The sequence below is a fragment of the Trichosurus vulpecula genome, chromosome 8 (assembly GCF_011100635.1).
Source record: "Trichosurus vulpecula isolate mTriVul1 chromosome 8, mTriVul1.pri, whole genome shotgun sequence".
Taxonomy (NCBI): domain Eukaryota; kingdom Metazoa; phylum Chordata; class Mammalia; order Diprotodontia; family Phalangeridae; genus Trichosurus; species Trichosurus vulpecula.
The window spans coordinates 6,062,998-6,083,889 of NC_050580.1; positions in this window are offsets into that span (position 1 = coordinate 6,062,998).

A 20,892-nucleotide genomic window follows, 5' to 3' on the forward strand; every position below is an offset into this window, starting at 1 on the left:
AAAGAGAATTCTGAGAGGCCGAAGCGTTGGGTCCATGGGTAGGGTTACACCGAGACCCCTTGGTTGGTGACTGCTTGACACAGCCTGAATTTAGTAGTAACAGAGTTACCCTGTTTATCTGGGTCCTTCACTTACTCTTTTTCCTTTTGTGTGTTGTTTCAAAAAATCCTTTGAGAAGCAGCCCCATTGTGAAGCAAGAGATAGAACATGAACAAGGTCTGGGTCCTTTGGAAGATGCCTGAGGCTGCACACCTGGAAGAGGGTGACCCTGGCCTCCGCTGGCTCAAGCTTCCTCTGGTGAAGCCAGAGGAGCCCCGTACACAAAGGGCACTCACTCAGGACGGGCTTCGTTGTGGCTGACCCAAAGCCTCCTCTGTGCCAGTAAGTGATTAGACACTTAGTTGGGTTTTGTTTTTCCCCTTTCCAGTCTTTAAAATCTTCACACCAAAAACCCCAAACATTTTCCCATCATCACTGAAATGTTTTTCTTCTGTATGTCAGTTTCCTGCCCCTCCCTATGAGGGGATCAGCCAAGTCAGAGGGATCATTATAGACAGAGGAACTGGGAACCGGCTCACCACACCCAGGTTCTATCCTGCGCACTTTGTTTAAGGTCTTTTTTCTTTTTTGGCCTGGTAAAGTGGAGGATGTTGGTTATCCCGTGATAATGGAATGCATGTAATAACAGTCACTTCTGATAGTCTTTGAGCATGAAAGCATGTTACTATTGTCACAGGAAACGTTAACGCTAAAATGTGCAAAAGGCCAAGGGAAAGATTGTTCTACCAAAGATATACTGTGGCAGTTTCCTAAAGGATTTGGATGCAACTGTAGTAGTTTAAAACTTAAGAAACCAAGGGTAAGAACACAAGTCTTTATTGGAGTGCCACAAGGATCTTTATCTGCTCATGTTAGTCAGTCCACGAATTTGGCAAATGCTTCCTAAGAGTGAAGCATTGTATTAAGTGCTAGAGAAACAAGAAAAAGCAGTGATTTGGTTGTTTTTATTGGGGACTGAGATGAAGGAACAGCTGATAAGCTTATCAGATTTCCTGCTGGCACAGAGATAGAGGAGAGATAGAATGATAACGTAACAATCACACCAATTGCCAGCACTTATAACACTTGAAGGTCTGTGAAGCACTTGACAAATATCACATTTAAGCCTCAAAACAACCCTGGGAAAGAGGTGCTTTTGTTATCTTGATTTTACAGTTGAGGAAATTGAGGCAAACAGAGGTTAAGTGGTTTGCCCAGGGTCACACAGCTATTAAAAGTTTGAGACCCAACAGCAGAGGAAAGATTTGAAAAGATCTTGGCAAGTGAGAAGTTTGGGCTGGCTCTGAGAAGAGGAATTTTAACATAGAGTCTTGTCGTTGGGTTCTAAAAGCTAACTTCATAAGCATCAGCTCAGGGGACTATGGTAAGAGCAGGCCATCTGAGCACACTCCAGGATCATTAGGGGGTGCTGGAGGGAGAGCACTAAGCCTGGAAGCAGGAAGACTCATTAAGCATGGATATATATATATATATATATATATATATATATATATATATATACATATATATATATATAAAAATATATATATCTACGTCTGTGTCTGCGTCTGTGTCTGTGTCTGTGTCTGTGTCTGTGTCTATGTCTATATCTATATAGATGTAATGTATATATGTATACACACACACACATATATACATAGACATCCATAAACACACATATATACACATACACACTCATACACATATACGTAAGACTGTACTATGGTTGTTTCTACTTGTCATCTGTTTCTCTGAAGGTGGATAGCATCTTCCTTCATAAGTCCAAGTCTTTCCATATTTTTCTAAATCCACCAGCTCATCATTTCCTACACCACAACAGTATTATGACCGAATCACATTCTATCTGGGAGATTGTCTATGAGAGCTTCTCCCCCGCCCCAATTCTCTGCATTCCCTCTATTCTTAGCTGCAGAGGTTTTATTTATACAGGAAAACTTTAATGTAAAATAATCAAAGTGATCCATTTTACACTTCAACATTGCTTTCCCCTTATGGCGTGAGATCTGATTTACTGAATAGAGTTCCTTCACATCTTTTCGCCTTGGTTTCCTTGAAGTTCCTGACCCTCTGTTCTTCCAGATGAACTCTGTTATTTTTTTCTGATTCAGTAAGATAATTTTTAGTAACTTAATTTGGATGGCACTACATAAATAGATTAGTTAGGTAAAATTGTCATTTTAAAAATTATATTAGCTTTACCTACCCAGGTACAATAAATATTATTTCAATTATTTAGACCTAACTTTGTATAAAATGTGTTTTGCATTTATATTCTCATAGTTCCTGTGTCTGTTTTGGCAGGTATACTCTCATATTTTTTATACTGTCTAGGTATTTTATATGGTCTAAAACTGTCGATTATCAGATACTCTCCATCACCCAAGATGGTGGGGGGGCAAAGTTTGTCCTTCTCTTTTTAAACACAAGGAAATTATGCCTGTGGGTGAAGGAGGGTCAGGGGGAGTCTTGTGCCTTGTCCAAGGACATGTGGGGAGGGGTTTGACCATGTCACATCCCAGATGACCCTCAATGTCCTGTAGCTTAAGCAGCAAACTCTTTACCTGGCTTGGCATTGAAAACACTGAGTTTTCTGACCCCTGCTGACGTCTCCAGGCTTGTTGTAAATAACTTTTCTTCACACTCTACAGCCTTAGCTCAACTAGCCCACGTCCTGTTTCCCACACCTACCATTTCCTCTCCTATTTCCCTGCTTGCTCCTACTCCATCTCCCAGTCCAGGAATGTTCTCACTTCCCATCCGCCTTGTAGAAAACGGCTAGGTGCCTGCATCACCTCTTGAGACTGATGCCCGTATTGATCCTCCAGTTGTCACTGTTCTCCTTCTCAAAAGTTAGCATTCACTTGGTAGCCAGTTAAATTTACCGCTATGGGTTCATGTTGTTTCTTTCAAGCAGAAAATGCTTTGTTTTTGTCTTTGTGTACCCAGGGCCTAGCCTAGGGCCTGGCACACAGTAGGTGCTTAATAAATGCTTGCCCCATAAATGAATAAACTCCACTTGAAAGAAACACCATAAGCAATATATAGATCTCAAAATGCAAAAATAATTTCTTAAGGAAAGATTTTTATCATCTATATTTTTGAATTTTGTTTATCCTATTTAAAGACTTTGCAAAAACTATCTTCCCATACCTGTGTAAAGATCAGCAAACTAAAAAGAAAACCCAAACCCAAACCACTTCAATACACACAACTGCATGCCATATAATGATAATCACTAGCAGCCACAAAGCACTTTAAGGTTTGGGAGATCATTTACAAATGTTGTTTCATTTTATTTCACAACAACTCTAGGCAGTAGCTACTTTTATTAGGCCCATTTCACAGAGGAAGAAACTGAGACAGACAGACATTCAAGTGTCTTGGCCAGGGTCATATAGCTAGTTCGTATGTGAGGCAGGGTTTTAACTCAGGGCTTCCAGATTTTAGGGTCTGTATGAATCTGCTGGACCACCTCACCACTCACTACAGTCTTTAGGACCTGACTTGAGTTTTCGTCCGACAGTAAGAGTACTTGGGGGCAGGTCCATGGCAGAGTGCCTGGCCTGAAATCTGGAAGACTCATCTTCCTGAGTTCAAATTTGGCCTCAGACTCTTACTAGCTGTGTGACCTTGGGCAAGTCACTTGAACCTATTTGCCTCAGTTTCCTCATCTGTAATATGAGCTAGAAAAGGAACTGGCAACTCATTCCAGTATCTTTGTGGAGAAAACCCCAAGTGGGGTCACAGAGAGTCCTACATGACTGAAATGAGCCAACAACAGGAGCACTGGGGCCAAGATTCGGACCCAGACTCTCCATTTAGGGGGGAATTTCCAAAAGACTGATGAGCGCTATGGCCTGCACAGATCCCATGTGCCACGTGCGGTGTGGACCTGATTGGGCCTGCAAAGTATGAGCCATTTTATTGATGAAGCAATGAGAAAGCAATGGCCATTCTGCCTCCCCCACCGTCCAAAGGCAAGTGGTATCTTTTCTGCTACGTTGACAAATGACTGCTGAAGTGGATCAGCTAGCCCCTTCAGGGAGGGGGGAAATGCATTTTTCCCCAAGCCCCTTGATTTAGGAAAGGGGATAAAGAAGCTCTTATTTAGCACCTACTGTATGCCAGGCACCTTACGAATCTTAGCTCAATTCAACCTCACAGCAACCCTGAGAGAAAGTGAAATTATTATCTCCATTTTAGGGACAAGGAAACAGAAGCAGGTGGATGTTAAGTGTCTGGGCCAGGATCACACGGCTAACAAGGCTGAGGCCGCATTTGAACTCAGCTCTTCCTGACTCTGGGTCCAGTGCTATATCAGCTGGGGTGTCAAGGCTCTTAAAAAAAAGGAAGAAAAGAAAAAACAATCACGTGCTGCTGCCTGTGGAGGATACAATCTCCCCACCAAGTAGCCTCTAAAGCCCAGTCCAATAGAGTTTGTCTTATCCAAGTCTGAGCCAGGACTTTACCGTTCCAGAGCTGAAATATCTCCACTGAAGAGAGATTCGGTACTTTCAATTAAATTTACTTCAACAATTACTTATTGAGTGCCTACTATGTAGAAGTACCAGGGTAGGTCTTGGGAATACAAGGAAAAAACAAGTCCTGTCCCCAAAGAACTGAAGTCTATGTGGGGGGCACCATATGGGCACCAAATTTCAAAAGGGAGAGAGAATATTAGTACTTGGGGGTGGGCAGAGGCTGAAAGTCATGAAGGCTTAGCCTGGACAGATAAGTTTCTAATGGTGCTAGGATGGTTGGATATGTGTATGGGTGCGCATTGTGATGCATTTTGGTATTTCTGGCTTTTCCTTTGTTGTTGGTGATGGCTGAACTGGCTTTCCTGGCTCCAAAGGTAAAGTCTACACGGCACCAGGAGTATAAAGGGTTTATGGCTGCTTAGGGGGTGGGGAATAGATTAAGGCTGTGTAGACATGCAATTTGAATAATACAGGAAAAAAATGAAAGGTTAATAAAAGCTAGTGGACTTTATCCTTGTAAGTTAAGGATAATTACATAATGAATATGTCCCTTCAAAAATAAAAGACATTTTCTTTATCTTGGAAATAAATTTATATTGCCAATGAAAAATGAACCTCTAGACTCTCACAATGGCTGTGAGCCTGAAAATAAGGATGTTTTAAGAGATGTTGGACAGTGGAAGGATTTGTCTGCCCACGGGACTGCCTGCTACTTGTTCTCCCTTTGGAATGCCAACAACCCTTTTTATTTTCCCATGGAAGTGGTATGCTTTTACATAGAGACACTGTGGCTCAAACTGGGGTGTTCAGCCCTTGTCAAGTTCTGTCCCAGGTGGAACATGTGACAAAGCCAAGGGAACAGAGACGTGGCTAAGAAATCCTCCACAACCAGAGCTGTTTCTGTCAACTCTCTCCTTCCCTGGCCATCCATTATGCAGATTGCCAGAAGTGGTCCTTCCATGAGATCTGAAGAGGGGCTCAGAGTCCTGAGAAAGTCACGCTTGGATATTTGTTTCTGCATTTTACATGCACCATTGATGAATGAAATGGTAAATAGTTAAAACTTGAAGCTCTTTTCATGTCCTCTTCAAAGACATACCCAAAGTCTATCTGGTTGACATGGTATTCCAGCTTCAAAAGTCATTAATCACTCTTTGTTTGGGCCATATTTCATTGTTTGGTACTGTCCGGCTGCTCCCACTTTACATGGAAGAGCATTGAGGTATTTGGCTCTTTGTTTGCTACCTGACATCCCGGGTACAAACCTGGGTCTATGTAGAGTACTGTGTAACAAGGATCCTTGTTTTCATTTTCACATGTTCAAGTCAGATTCCAAAGCAATGTATGTAACATTCAAAAGTCTAGGACACAAATGAAAATGTACATCTTTTTTCTTTAATTTGGAAGGGGCACGGTTGGAGACAGTGTCACAGGTGGAATGATTGTGTTGGTGCTGTTTCAAATCAGAATTAAATGATCAGTACATAATGCCACCCCAGCCTCTCTCTCTGTCCCTTTCTCTCTCTCCGTCCTTTACCAGTAAAATGGATTAACTTCCCTCTAAGGAGCAGACTGTAGTATCTATGAACTGTGAAAACAAAGACTTATTCATTTGTTTATTTTATTAAAAAGCATTTATTTTCTTTCTCTCTTCTCCCGCACACTGTCATTAAGAAAAGCAAAACAAAACCCTTGTAATTAATATGGGTATTCAAGCAAAGCAACTTTTGGCATTAACCCTGGCTAAAACTGTGTCATTCAGGGAACAAGAAAAAATCATATTGCAGACATAAGCAGCTAAAAGGTAAGCATTACCTAGCGTAGATAAGTCAGAGATTTCACTTGTGACTTTGAACGTCATTAAACATCAGGTCTTGGATATCCCCCAATAGGAGTCATGGCTAAATCTCCTTTTAGATCATGAGAATTCCCCTCAATGGGGGTTGTTGACCATCAGGCTTGAGAACTGTTACCAGGGCACAACGATGGGCTGAAAAACAAATCTCTCCCAGACATTTTTGTCCACCCACCCCTTCCCCCGCCCCATAGAACACCTTTTCCACCTCACAATTTCCACACAGTGTGGGTGTATTTCTGTATTTATCCATATATTGCCCCAGGCATAGATAGTTGTATACATGTGCTGTTCCCCCCTGATCTGAAGCTTTGGGATCCTCTCTCTGTGTGTTTTTATCTTGTTTCCCACTCTGCCCAGTTCTAAAGGGGGCTTCATTCAAAGAACGCCCTCCCAATTTACCATATTCTGTTCCAGCATCTCTGTCTCTCAGCTAAACAAATGCCCACCCTGTCTCCACACCCAGGACAAATCTGCCAGGAAAGGACTCATTGATATGCCTCTTTTTTTTTTTTTATTACTGCTGCTGCCTTGTTTTTTTTTTTTTTTTCTACTCAAAATAAAAGAAAATCACAGGATCCTTAAAATAATGGTTGACAGCAGGTAGTTACGGAGAAATGCATGTCCCCGGCTCAGCACTTTGTAGCACCCAGCCTGATGGCAGATTAGAGGCTGGGATGTGCAGGTTGGTGACAAATACATGGGTAATAGCATTCAGCTTGCCTCCCTGTAAAAGGGAATTCTCTCTTTCTCTTTGTTTGATTGTAGACCTGACATGTCAGATGAGTAGAGGCCCTGGGATAACCTGCCAAAGCGGCAGCACCCGTAAACGGCAGGCACGAGGAGAGCTTGATGTGGAATTACAAACATTGTACCCATCATCGACTCCAGTGGCGCTGATATAGGGAGACGGGGTGTGCGCACCTATGCGTGTGTGTATGTGTGTCTGTGTGTGTGTGTGTGTGTGTGTGTGTGTAGAGGGCAGTGTGGCTTGCAGTGGAGTTGGCTGCTTGGCTGGGAAGGGGTCCAGGGGGAGAGGGAGCTGTGGCTGGCATCCGCCTCCTCAGACAGGGATCCACACACTTTCCAAAGGCCAGGACAGGATGCTCTGGCTTCTTTCCTATTGCTCAGATAGTGTAGGCAATTCTAAACATTCATGGTTTCCCAAACAAAATTTTGTGACAGGCCCTGGCCTAGGGAGAGAGGAATTAAAATTGCCTCCTCCTTGGCCATGGAATTCAGGTATCCCAAAGCCCACACCGGCATGTGCCAGCATACTTTTGCCCTCTCCATCATTTCTGCATTTTTGCACCAAAGGAATGAGGGATTTGGTTATTTGCTGGGTCTCTTTGAAAGAGCCTGAGGTGGCCCTGCTGAGATGTCTCAAAAAAAAACCCAGCCTGGCAGTGAATCCCAGACCTCATTGTATGAGGGTCTAATCATAGTTTGCAGTGAGTTGTTGGACATTAAGAGGCATACTGTTACCCACACTCAAAAATCAGCCTGAAGAATTTTTTTATTTTAGGTAATCCTAAAGAAAATGGACTAAGAAAGCTTAATTGTTAACATTCCATTCTCAAATGGGAAATTCACAAACTTTCTTGAGCTCAGACAGCGTGAGCCAAGGATATCACTAGTCCTTAGCAATCTCTGGGAGGCAAGCACGGTCTGTCCTGTGCTTTAGCTGAATAGAGGGCTGTCTATTCATTTCCATCCTTATGTGTATGAATCTCCCTGGCCCTCTGACCATTCCCCAACCCTAGCTCAGTGGACATGTTCCAGAGCTGGTGGAAAATCTCTTTCTGGGGGTTCATGTGCTTGCTGTTAAGGAGGCCTTTGTAATAGGCTCAAAGGTACATTTCTAGGGTTATAGGGTGGATAATATGAACATACAGAAGATCATCATGCCATGCCACACAGGGACTGACATCATGCTGGCAAAGCCAGAGCTAGCACCTTTGCTTTAGGTTTGGTGGGATTGGCTGTGTGTGACACATTTAAAATACTTATCATGAGTTCCAACACAACCTTTGGCACCCCTTAAGCTTACGAGGATCCCTTAATTTAGAAACATCATTTTTTGGTGATATAAGATGATGGGTACAGCACTGGTTTGGGGAAACTGTCATTGGTGCTTTGGCCCCTGGCACCGGCTCTTGCCCTGCAGGTGGATGGCTCACCTTCTACCTCTCCAAAGGGAATCCTACCAGGAGAAGCCTGCTGGGCCTGAAGGTGGCCTCTGTACCCAGAGTTTTCCTCCATCAGCCAACAGGCTCCCAAGTCAGAGAAGGAAATGGAATGTGGGGAAACACCTGAGATACTCATTTTTTTCTTGTTGGCAATATTGATGATTAAATCATCATAATTTACAGTTGTCTCGCCTAATCACCTGATGATTTATTCACCTGCTCATGCTTGTATTAAGGAGATAGCGACGATTAACTCAATTTCCCCGATAGTTGTTGGAGTAGATGGGAGTATCTGCCAGGAGCAAACAAACATATTAGCAGGAGATGTTTAAATGATCTGGATAACCCTCTGCGCCCGCCTGGCAGGTGGCAATATCCTGTTTTTAAATTACATTTCAGCGAGTGAGCATAATAAATCCTCTTGTGTTGTATGTTTCGCTGGTAGCAATGGCGGGCCGCATTAGTCGCTTTGACCTCGTTAGTGCTAATCGTGAGGACAGTTTTAATAGCTGCCACCACGAGTGAAATAGTTAATCCAGCAGTCCCACCGAAAGAGGGCCTGTCAGGTTATTGATGACAAATTAAAATTAATAAAGAAGATCTGGGTGGAATTTGAGGGAATGGAATAACGCCGAACATCCAGATGATCGCCACGGCCTCTGGGGGGCCCGGGGAAGAATAATGTTTTTGGTGTACGCGGATTGTCTTGAAAGGAACGCTAAAACTGCCAAATCTCGGCTTTTGCCTGGAAGATTTCCTGAAATAGGAGCTGTATTCTTTTGGCCCTCATCACATGTAATTTATCCCTCGGAGAGTTATTTCCTCTTCGGTACACCTTAGCACTCGGCTGTAATAATAGCATGTTTCTGAGGTTCGACGATTTTATTTACCTCGAGAAGAAAGAACCTTTACAAGAACACACACACACGCACACACACACACACTCTACACACACTGTAAAGACTTCAGCAATAGGGAAAGTTCAGTCCTGCATTTCTGCTGGAGACAGCAGCCCGATGTTGAAGTCAATTCAGCCTTTCCATGAAAGAGCCAAGGCCCCTCCCTGCTCATTCAAAGCCCACCTGCCCTTTTCTGTAGCTTGCTTCTGTCTTTACCTTTAAGGGAAAGCCGTAGACCTCCAAGGGGCCAAAAGCAAAAAAAAAAAATGCCTGGAATATTAGACTGCCTTGATGAAAGGAAATGTGTTTAGGTATGTTTTATGTTGACTTATAAACAGCATGTTTATTAAAGAAGGAAGGCCCATTGGGAAATGAGGGGCTTAGTGGAAGGAGCCATTCACCATCTGGGACTACGGTGGAGGCCGTTTGGAGGGGGGAAATGAAGTGAGTGGGGCTGGCTAGCATCAGGGCCCTTCCTAGTAGATGGTCAGCTACATCACACAAGCATCAGGAGGAATTTTGACTACGCCCAGGAGGGGGACTGTGACAAACTGCTCGATCTCTCTCCAAAGAGAAGGCAGTCCTGTAAGGTCAACGTGGAAGTTATTGGTGTTCAGCTCTAAAGGGTGTGTGAGTGTGTGTGTGTGTGTGTGTGTGTGTGTGTGTATGTGTGTGTGACAGACAGAGAGAGACAGAGACAGAGAGAGAGAGACAGAGAGACAGACAGAGACATGGAAAGAGATGGATAAAGCGGCAGAGGAGAGCAAAGGAGAATGAGGGGGGTGAGAGAGAGAGAGAGAAACACATAAGTATTTTAGAAGCATATTTAAGCAATATTTCCAGGAAAGTAAGATATTCAAGAAGTCGGCAATGCCAACGTCACAAAATCTGAGTTCCATAAATTTAGGTAGGGTTCATTGGGTGTAATGAAAAGAGCCCTAAATCAAGAGTCAGGGAACTGGGATTTAGTCCTGGCTCTTCAATGGCCTGCTGTGTGCAGGAAGAAGGCAGTGGATGGAGCTTCTGGCCTGGAGTCAGGAAGACTCATCTTAATGAGTGCAAATCTAGCCTCAGATACTTGCTAGTTGTGTGAACCTGGCCAAGTCACTTCACCCTTTTTCCTCAGTTTCCTCATCTCTAAAGTGAGCTGGAAAAGGATAAGCAAACCACTCCAGGATCTTTGCCCAGAAAATCCCATATGGGATCCAAACGAGTCAGATGTGACCAAAATGACTGAGTAACAACTACGTGCAGGAAGAGCATATGTTTAAGTGTGGTTATAGTGATCATACAGGACAAATGTCACCAGTGATGCTCTGCCCATTTCTGAAACTCTAGGTTAAACTTACATGACCTAATGCCAGTGACCAGAGGCATAGTGGGAGCTGAAGGAAAATTATTCATCCTAACTCAGATATTAGATTGGCCTGGCACAGTCGCCACTGAAGCAGGAGAAAAAGTATTCGCAAGATAGACTTGGTAGGGGACCTTGTTGTGCTGGGTGAGTGTAGTTGTCCATCTGACTTAAAGGCTACTGAAGCCTCACTGGAGAGGTAGGGTTGTAGCTGACATCCTTCATGCTGTATTCATGAAATTCTACCCAGATGACTGCTCTTTCTACAGTTGTGTCCTTAGAAAACCACTTTTACTCCACGGGCTTCACTTTCCCCACCTATAAGATGAAAGAGTTGTACAGGGTGATTTCTAAAATCTCTTCAGTGTCTCTAATGTTTGTTGATACTTTGCAACAGTTGTCAGGGATGAGTAGGCCTTCGGCAAACTGTATAACACCCTGGGAATGGAATAAAAGCCTGCCCTCCAAATGAAATCTAAAAATCATATACATAAGACTCCTCCCCCAATTCCATCCCACCAAATAATTTCAATATTATTTACATCATAAAAAATTGTTGTTTGCATGTCTTATAAAATACATTAAGTTTTGCATAAAGATCTGCCACTAAATTTTTTTTTCTGAAGTCTTTTCATGGTACAGAGTTGGCCTTGGGGCATCACAGGCTAAGTCAGGAGGGTCCAAGCTCTGGCAATTACTACCAAGTGAAAAAGACTTTGAGGCTTGACCCGGTGGCAGAGTGAGACCGTTCTCTAAGGACTTGCCTTGCTGTATTCAGAGAAGCTCATTACCAGATTGGCTAAAGCAGAATGACTTTCGAGGGTCCATAGAAATCCAAGTAGATGTTTTACTGAGTCTTCAAGGGGCTGCCATATTGGGATGTTATAAGAGATAGAGTATGAGTAAGAATACAGGACTTCTGCTAACCTCTGCACATTTTAGTTGGCAACAACACTTGTTGAGATGCCTAGTAATGACTGTCATTTCTCTGGTACAAGACTGCAGTGTCTGAACTGTGGTGAGATTCCCTTCTCAGTGGAATCTTCTGCCTATCCCAGCTCTTGTTCCTGATGGTTGTTTCCTAGTGATCAGCATCCCTGCCATTGGAGGAAAGGAGGCTTTGCTATGCTTACTTTTCTAGGGGGACAGCTTCTTAGTACTTAGCATGTATTTTAAATAGAAACATCTTCCTACAAAAATTTCAAAAGATCTCTCTGGACCAAAACAATAAACAGAAATAAAATGACTTGGCCAAAGGAGATCTGAGGGATTTTCTAAGACATAGGATGCTAAAGCTAGAATGATTTCTGTGGGAGGGTTGTCAGGGACTTGACCTCCAAAGGCTTTGGGAAGCTTGGACCAGAAGTACTGAAAGTCCTTCACAATCTGTCTCCAACCTTTCTTTCCAAATTCGTGACACATTGCTACTCCCTTCCAGTGAGACTATGGGCCTTCCGGGTCTTCTCCTTACTCCAAGTTCTTTCATCTCTGGGCCATCCTGAGATGGTTCTTCCCTCTTCCTTCTGCCTTTGGGGGAACCTAACTCTTTCCAGGCTTCTCTCAGATCACCCAACTCTTAGTGTTCCCCATTACCAATGAAATGATTTTGCACGTGTTTTTGTCTTGACTCACTTTTGCACTTAATGGTCTCTGTCCCCCTTCCCACCTGCCCTCCCCCGCCCTGCCCCAAAGTGTAAGGTCTTTGAGGGCTGGAAGTATTTTATTTTTTTCTTTTTCTTTTTCTGATCATCGAATCTTCAGTGTCTAACACAGTGCTTAGCACCCAATAGGCGCATGCTAAGTAATAAATCCTCGTTGAATTAAATATTGGAATTTTGTGGTTTTTTTCCTGCAAACAGAAGGCTGGGGACTCCCCCGCCCCACTTTGGCCTTAGAGATCAATGATTTCCCTATTCCTCAGCCGTTAGATTAGAAATCACCAGCAGAGAAAAGGGGAGATTTTGGTAATTAAGCACCTAAGTAACAGGATCTTTTGTATCACTGGGAGCTACTTGTCTGAAATCTAGGGTCAGGCTTAATGAGCAAGTCATTACTAGCTCTTGATGCCAATGAGAGAGCTGTCCATGTTGCCCTGAGGTTTGATGGGAGGGTGGGATGTCTTTTGGGTGGCAGTGATGCATTCTCCAGGCCCAGTACGGTGCGCTCCACACCTCATACTTATCTCCATCTCCAATAGGAGCGTTGTTTTAATATTGGACTGGGAGGAGGCTACACTTTGAATAATGGAGATGAAATCTTTCTCAATTCGTGTGGTTGACATATACTTGTCAAATTGCTTTGCCTATGAATTGCCAAATAAAAATAGAGAAAATGAGGAATTAATTCAATTAAACATTTTCCCACCCACATTTTACCTTTCCTCCCTGCTCTAGGGAATAATTTCTGCAATGTATATCACCCGAAGCTTTATTTTGACCATTATTTTATACTTAATGAGTATCCCGTACACATCAGAGGGAAAGTACAAAGGTTACATTGTCCATTAACGGCACTGCACAACACGGTATGCAAATATCTGTATGCAAATAGTCAGCCTCTGGAAGATGAATGTGTTATATTTTTAACCAGTTAACTATGACTGTGAAGTATTGTGTGAGATATTCAGTGGTTTCATTTTTATATCTTTCTTGTAAATAATGCATAAAGTATGTAGATGTTGTCAAAACATGATGAAGCTATTAGCTTTCGAGTTTCCATAGTTAAGAATGTGTTCAGCATGGAGCCAGTAATAACTCATTTCTACGTGCAGAACCCATTAGAAAATATTTCTTGCTCAAGTCAGTGTTATCATGTGACATAATGATTTTGCTTAAAACCAAGTTAAATGAAGAGTAAAATTAAACAATATTGCATGAATTGTGTTTGACTAATTTTGTGTCACATTATATTAGCCAAGCTTTCACAATATGTGTTAATGACAAATAGTGTAAGCCCCGAACATACTTTATGTGTCTCTACAATCACCCTGAAGTCATTAGCTTTTTAAAGGTTCATTTTGTTTGCAGCTCTTATAGCCACTGGCTTTTTAGTGATTTCTTTTGTCCATAAAAGGAGACACAATTGGTGAAGAAATTTCGCATAAGTCTTGAGGACTTAAGGCCGCTAACAAGGGCATCATTTTTTTTTTGTATGTGTGTGTATATAGAAACAAATGGAAATCGTTGCAGAACCTGAGAATTACAAGAGGCTGAATTCTGGTCCTAAAGGAGACTATGTGATTCTAGGTCCTCTACTGAAGAGGATTTTGCAGGAAGATCTTGCCCTGCTCCTGTGGGGCCATGGCCCTCTCAGGGTAAGATTGGTTAGGAATCACTGGGCTCCTCCTTTTGGCAGCTCTGACCCACTCTCTGGCATGATGTTGAGAGCAGCACCGATTATATCTCTCTTTTTGGACACCATTTGGGAGCTTACTTGGTTTTGTCATTTAGAAACCACGCAGCATTGGACAAAGGAGATATATACATATATACATACACACGTATGTATTAAAAATCCTAAGATAAGGGTGTTTAGGCTCTGAATTGCCAGAATAAAGCTATATAGGGCATGTGGATTGTTGGGATAAGGTTATATGGGGCAGATGAGGGACACAATGACATGAGATGAGCACAAGGGTGCAAGTTGAATGTTGACATTCGTTTCCTAGAAGCACTGTTTGACCTTTATCTAGTACAGTGATAACCTCAGTGTAATTATCACTATGGTCTTTGCTGATCGTATAAAGGGATTCAGAGTGCTAGGAGACAGAACAATTCTTAATGCCACGTGTAGAGTAATAAAATGGATGAAGTGGGAAACTGATATAGTGGAGGTATTAAAGCCAGTTTCCAAAATGTTGGCAATATCACAGATCTTTTGCCAGCCCAAGCAACAGAGATCCCTCCCCTAGGCACACTTTAGTAGCAGAGAGTGATACAACTATCTGCTTTACAATGCTGCGTGTGTATGTGTATGTTAGGAGCACCCAAACATTCAATAATATGCTAGTGAGTTTGAGAGACATCGGCATGATTCATTAAGACATCAGTGGTGCAGCCACCATTTTCCATTGGAGACTCACCAAACTATTAGGGTGCATTCAAAATCATTATGTTTAGAAATTAGCAGTGGAAGTGGAAAAAATATCCACCCTGCTATGGCTCAAGTAATTGAATTTCTGTTAAGAATAGGACACCACCAACAAGGGCGTCTTGTCTCTAGAGGAAGCAAGGGACTATTATCATGGTGCCTCCAGTGGATGAACATCATCTTCCTGCTATAGGTTATTTGGGTTCCAATGAAAGTCAATCAATTAGCAAGCGTTTATTAAGTGCTTACTGTGTGACAGGCATAGTTCTAAGTGCTGCTAAGTTACTTATCCCAAGTCACACAGACAATACATCAATATGGGTCAGAGGCGGGATCTGAATCCAGATTGTCACAGCCCTGAGGCCAGCTCTCTATCCTTTGTGCCAAGATGCTTCCCTTGGGCATATGTATCCACACACATTATCTCTCCTGATAAAGTGGAAGCCCCTTGAAGTGATGGACTGCTGTGTAGCATGTGCACTTTTATTGACTAGATGAATAGAGATCATACCATATGAAGGGAATAGTGAGAAATGTAGTTGGAAAAGTGGGCTGGCACCAGACTGTGAAGGCCTTTGTATAGCAGGCTAAGGAGATTAAACTTCTAGACTTCCTTATTTCTCTCAAAGGCATCATCATTTTTTCGCTCTCCGGTTCAGAACCTTGGTGTCATCCTGGTTTCCTCGCTCTCCCTCGCTCACATATCCAATCAGTTGCCACATTTTGTCATTTCCCCCTTTTTCACATCTCATATATATATATATATGTATATATGTATATATATGTATATGTATATATATGTATATGTATATATGTATATATATACCTATCTCCCCTTCTCTCCACTCATACAGACTCCACCCTAGTTCATGTTCTCATCAACCTCACTGCAGCAGCCTCCTAAGTGGTCTACGCCTCAAGTCTCTCTCCACTCCAATCCATCTTCCATAAGCTGCCAAAGTGATTTTCCTTAAACTTAGATCTGATTATATCATCTCCTTACTCAATAAACTCCAGTGACTTCCTATTGCTTCTAGAAGAAAATGTAAACTCCTCTGCTGAGCTCTTTAAACCCTCCACAGCCTGACTCCAACCCATCTTTCCAGTCTTATTACACACATCTTTCCCTCCCATACTCGGCAGTCTAGCCAAACAGGGTTTTTCTTTCCCTCTCCCGTGGAATTCTCTCTGCCACCTCTCTGTCTCTGCACTAGCCATTCCACATGGCTGAAATGCACTCTCTCTCTGGTGAGTCCCTGTTTTCTGGAGAGCCCCACTTTTCTTAGGAAGCCCTTCCTGATCCCCAAGCTCCGCTCCCAAACTACCTCGGATTTCCCTCCTCTGTACTCTAGAGCATAAGCAGGAATTATTTTATTCTTTGCGTCTGTATCCTCTTTGTCAGCACAGTCAGTAGAGGCTTAATCAATTCCTGCTTGGTGTGGTGAAGAACGCACCGAAGGTTTTCAAAGAGGAGCATGATCTCATCACATCGGTGTTGCCGTAGTCCAGGTGAGAGCTAATGAATTAGGACAGCAGTCACAGGGCAGGAAGAATCCAAGTGATATCACTGAGATGGAAGGGATGGCACTTGGCGCCCATTGAAGGGAAGGTGAGGGAGATGGCAGGTTCAAAGAGGATGCAAAGGTTATGAATCAGCTGTGTGGTGCAGTAGATAGAGTGTTGGGCTGGAGTCAGGAAAACTGGAATTCAAATCCAGCTATATAGACACACACATATATACATATACACACATATTATTTATATATATATATATATATATATATACATATATATGTACATACACACATATACACATGTATTCTAGTTGTATGACCCTGAACAAGTCACTTGGCTCCTGATACCTCAGTTTCCTCAACTGCAAATTGGTGATAATAATAGCACCTACTTTCCATAGCTGCTACAAGGATCAAATGAGATAATTACAAAATGGGCTTAGCACAGCAGCTGTGCACAGTAGGTACCATATGAAGGCTTATTTCCTTCATCTAAAGACTTGAAACAAAGCTTCATTAGGACTGCTGCTGATTTTTGCCTTCCACAGGACCTTCTCCCCAGATTTCTCCTTAACCCTTGGTACCATATTAGCTGCTGCTGAGACATAGTAGACATTTCCCAAACGTACTTGTTGAAAATGTGGAGTGTTATCTTCATTGGAATTCTTAGTCCTATGAACATAGCTTTCACCTCAAAGTCCTTATACAGTACGGTCAGGCCACTCACACAGTGAAAAGATGGCTGTATTTGGCATCAGGTGACCAGGATCTCAGTCTTGACGTTAACACTTGTTACTTTTGCCATCATTAGCCAAGTCTTTTAACCTCATTGAGCCTTAGTTTTCTTATCTGGCTAGGGAGAGGATTGAACTAGATGGGTTCTAAGGACCCTTCCAGCCCTAAATATCTGGTTCTGTGATGTATACAGATACATACCAGCCCATTTGCGAAGTGGGATTTAATGCTCCTTTCAGCTGATGGGGGGAGGGGCTCTCTAGGCTTTCTGAAGGAAACTCCATAACTTCTTTCAGTCACTCCCCCTCCTCCTAGAGAACTGGAGGAGTACTATGATACATTCTTCTCCTTATTGTCAGGGTCCTCTGACCTGCTGACATGGGTATGCCTCCAAGAAAGTAGGGAAAAGGTCAGAATGCATGCAGCCATTCTTGACAGAGGCCCCAGTGGAGCAGGCAGAGAGTACACCGGGCCCAAACTTTACACATTCCAATGGTCACTGCCATTGAGGTGCATGCCCTTTGGTTCTCTTGACATGGCATCAAAGACCTAAGGCAGCTTGCATCATAGCCCAGCACACAGGACTTCCCTAGGGACTCACACAAGTGCAGAGGAACACAGAGAAAGCCACCCAGGTAACCAGACTCCCCAGAGGCACACAGCTCTACCACAAAGAGGTCTCACCTGGCTCACTACCCCTCTATCTCCTTCCACAACAAATACCTCTGCAAGCAGCAGAATAATGGGCCAGCTGAAAAATACCAGCCCAAAGGGTCTCTTTCTGCCTGATTTTATCTACTGCCTGCAGGCAGCCTCTGAGTGGGAGAGAGGCTGATGCAGTCCTCAGGGCTATTGCCTGCAGCTGCTGCTTGCTGGCCTCCCAGCTCAGCTGTCCTGGCTTCTGGAAAGTGTGAGAACAACGAGGCCTTTTAAAATGGGATAAATTCTCAGAGAGGGCAGGAGAATTACTCCATTATTTCTCGAGGTCACCTCCTGGCCTATGGCTTTATGGAGCAAATGATTTTGAGTAACTTGTAGAAAAGCTCTCCTGCTCTGGGAAATACACTGTCCTAGGTGCTGGAAACATATGAAGAATGCACATTTCTAGAGCCCTTTAAAGTTTTCCAGGTCTTAGTGTCTTGTTGAAGAGTCACAGTCTTGTGATGTAGGTACTATAAGTATTAGGATCATCCCCATTTCACAGATGAGTAAAAGAGGCACCAAGTGGGTAAGTGGTTTGGTCATGATCCCAATATCAATCAATCGATCAAACAAACAACCACAATTTATTACATACCTACATGTGGCCCTAAGCCAGGTGCTGAGGCTATAAAGATAAAGGAGAAACAGTCCTTACCCCCAAGGATCTTCTATTCTCATGGGGGAAACAACAGGTGCATGGATAGGCGTATCCAAATTATTATAGAGGGGGATGCCTTGCAGCTGGGAGGACCAGGAAACCCCTCTTGGGGAGGATGATGGCTGAGGCTGGAAAGAAGGCAGGGATTTTTTGAGGAAGAAGTGAGGAGGGAGAATAACCCCAATGCAAAGGCATGGAGACTACAGATAGAACATCATGGGTGAGGAAGAGCAGTTAGACCAGGATACTTAGACTGCAGAGTTTGTGAAGGGGAGTAATCTGGAAAATCACTGGACAGGGAGCAAGGAACAAAGTGGTGAGGGCCTTGAAAGCCAAACAGAGGACTTTAGATTTCATTCTAGAGGGGTTAGGGAGTCACTGGTGGTTCATTAGTGAGGGACAAGGTGAGTCAGAGGTGGGATTTAAACCCAGGCCTTCCTAACTCCACATGCAGGACACTATATACTCTAGCACATTGCTTAAGATGACACCACCCCTCAAGGAGTAGACAATGAGGCAGTATGGCATAGTGGATAGCAGTCAGGACTGGAAGTTGAGAAGATCTAGGTTCAAATCCTGCCTCAGGCATTTATTAGCTATGTGACCCTAGGCAAGTCACTTAGCCTCTATAAGCCTCAGTTTCCTCATCTGTAAAATGGACATATCAGTAACATCTATTTCATAGGGTTATTGTGAAGCTCAAATGAAATTATATACATAGAGCACTTTGTAAACCTTAAAGGTCACTAGAAATGTTAACTCTGATGGTGATGAAGATAAAATAGGACTGCAGATAAATTTAATATAGATGAGGATATGACTCAGGCCTAAAGGGGTCACCTCATGCAGAGTGCTCCCTGCTACACCCTTCAGATGGACCACTAATGGCCATTATTGCTTGAGATTTTTAGTTAGAAAGGCCAGGAAGGCTCAGTAGAATTATCTAATTATTAGATTGCCAGATTTGAAAAGCTGAGGAAGGTGGTGTCAGGGAGTGAATTCGAACCCAATCCCTGCCCACTGCTCTTGCTCCTACTGCTTTCTTTGTTCTTGTTCTAGTATGACTAGGTCTCTCAGTGTGGTATGTTGGAGAGACTCTCCCAGCTCTGGAGTTAGAGGACCTGCCTTCAAGACTTGTTTCTGGTACTTTCTGCCTGTGTGATCTTGGGCCAGACACTTCACTTTTCTAAGTTTGGTTCCTCATCTCTAAGATTAGATTGGACCACTTGTATCAGGGTTGTTGAGTGGCATGTATCCTGTACACTTTAAAATGCTAGGAAAAATAAGACATAACCAATCATTCAGGCTCCTAAATAAGCCCTCCAGGAGAATTCTTTGGAACACATGAACCTAGCCCATATGTGACCCATCTGAGTGGGAGCCAAGGGGGCAGGGCATAGAGGACTACTCTTCTTCTACTGGGAAGGGTGCAGAAGAGGGAAAGGGCAGTTGGGTCAGCCTGGAATCTGATGGTCCAGTCCATCAATTAGAGCACTAGCTCCATTGGAATAGCAAACTCTGCCAAGGTTTGAAAGTAAAAGCTCTCTTCCCTCCCTCAGTCCTTACTCTCCTTGCCAAGAGCCAGGGAGCTCTTCTATTTGGATTCAACAACTCAGGACCACCATGTTGAATGGACAGGACTGATGCCACTTAGTACAGTGCCTGGAGCATTGGGAGGACTCAATAAATGTTCTTTGACTGATGGTCTGTAGATAATCAGAGAAAACTCTGGGATAGTATGTAATCCAATACTGAGTTGAGTATGGTGAAAAGTTAGAATGCATGGTAAAGGAAATAATCATGTTAGACAGTTAGGAAGAGAAGCCCTTGATGCCAGATGCTTTTTATGCTTTGAAATTTTAGCTGCAGTAGATCCATTCCAAAAGAGGAGCCTTAGAGCAAAATGGTGCAGCATGTACACCGTGGCTGCATCAGGGGTCAGCACCATGGACAGAGGTAGAGGCATCCAAATGTTTCCAGCAGCATAGCTACACGGAAGCTGAATCCTTTTCTATCTCTTTTAGAGAAATGTTCTCCTATATGCCACATTCTTAGAGGCCACATTTTTAGGATTCTTACATGGATTTTCAAGGTATATTTTTATAGCTGGGCTTTACCTTCAGGCCCAAGAGCTTTTAAATCTTCTCATCTTGTACTTTGTTCTCTGGCCATCTTCTCACCAGCAGCCTTGCCTCCTAACCCAGACATCATTCCCTGTGGGCATAATTAGCACTTGATAAGTACTTTTTCATTTATGCCATTTTTTCATGTATGTAGTGGCAATGCGACATTTCTAAACCTAATAGGATATCCGAGATCTTTTCCCTTGAGGCAGGTTATTCCACTGAAAAAAAAC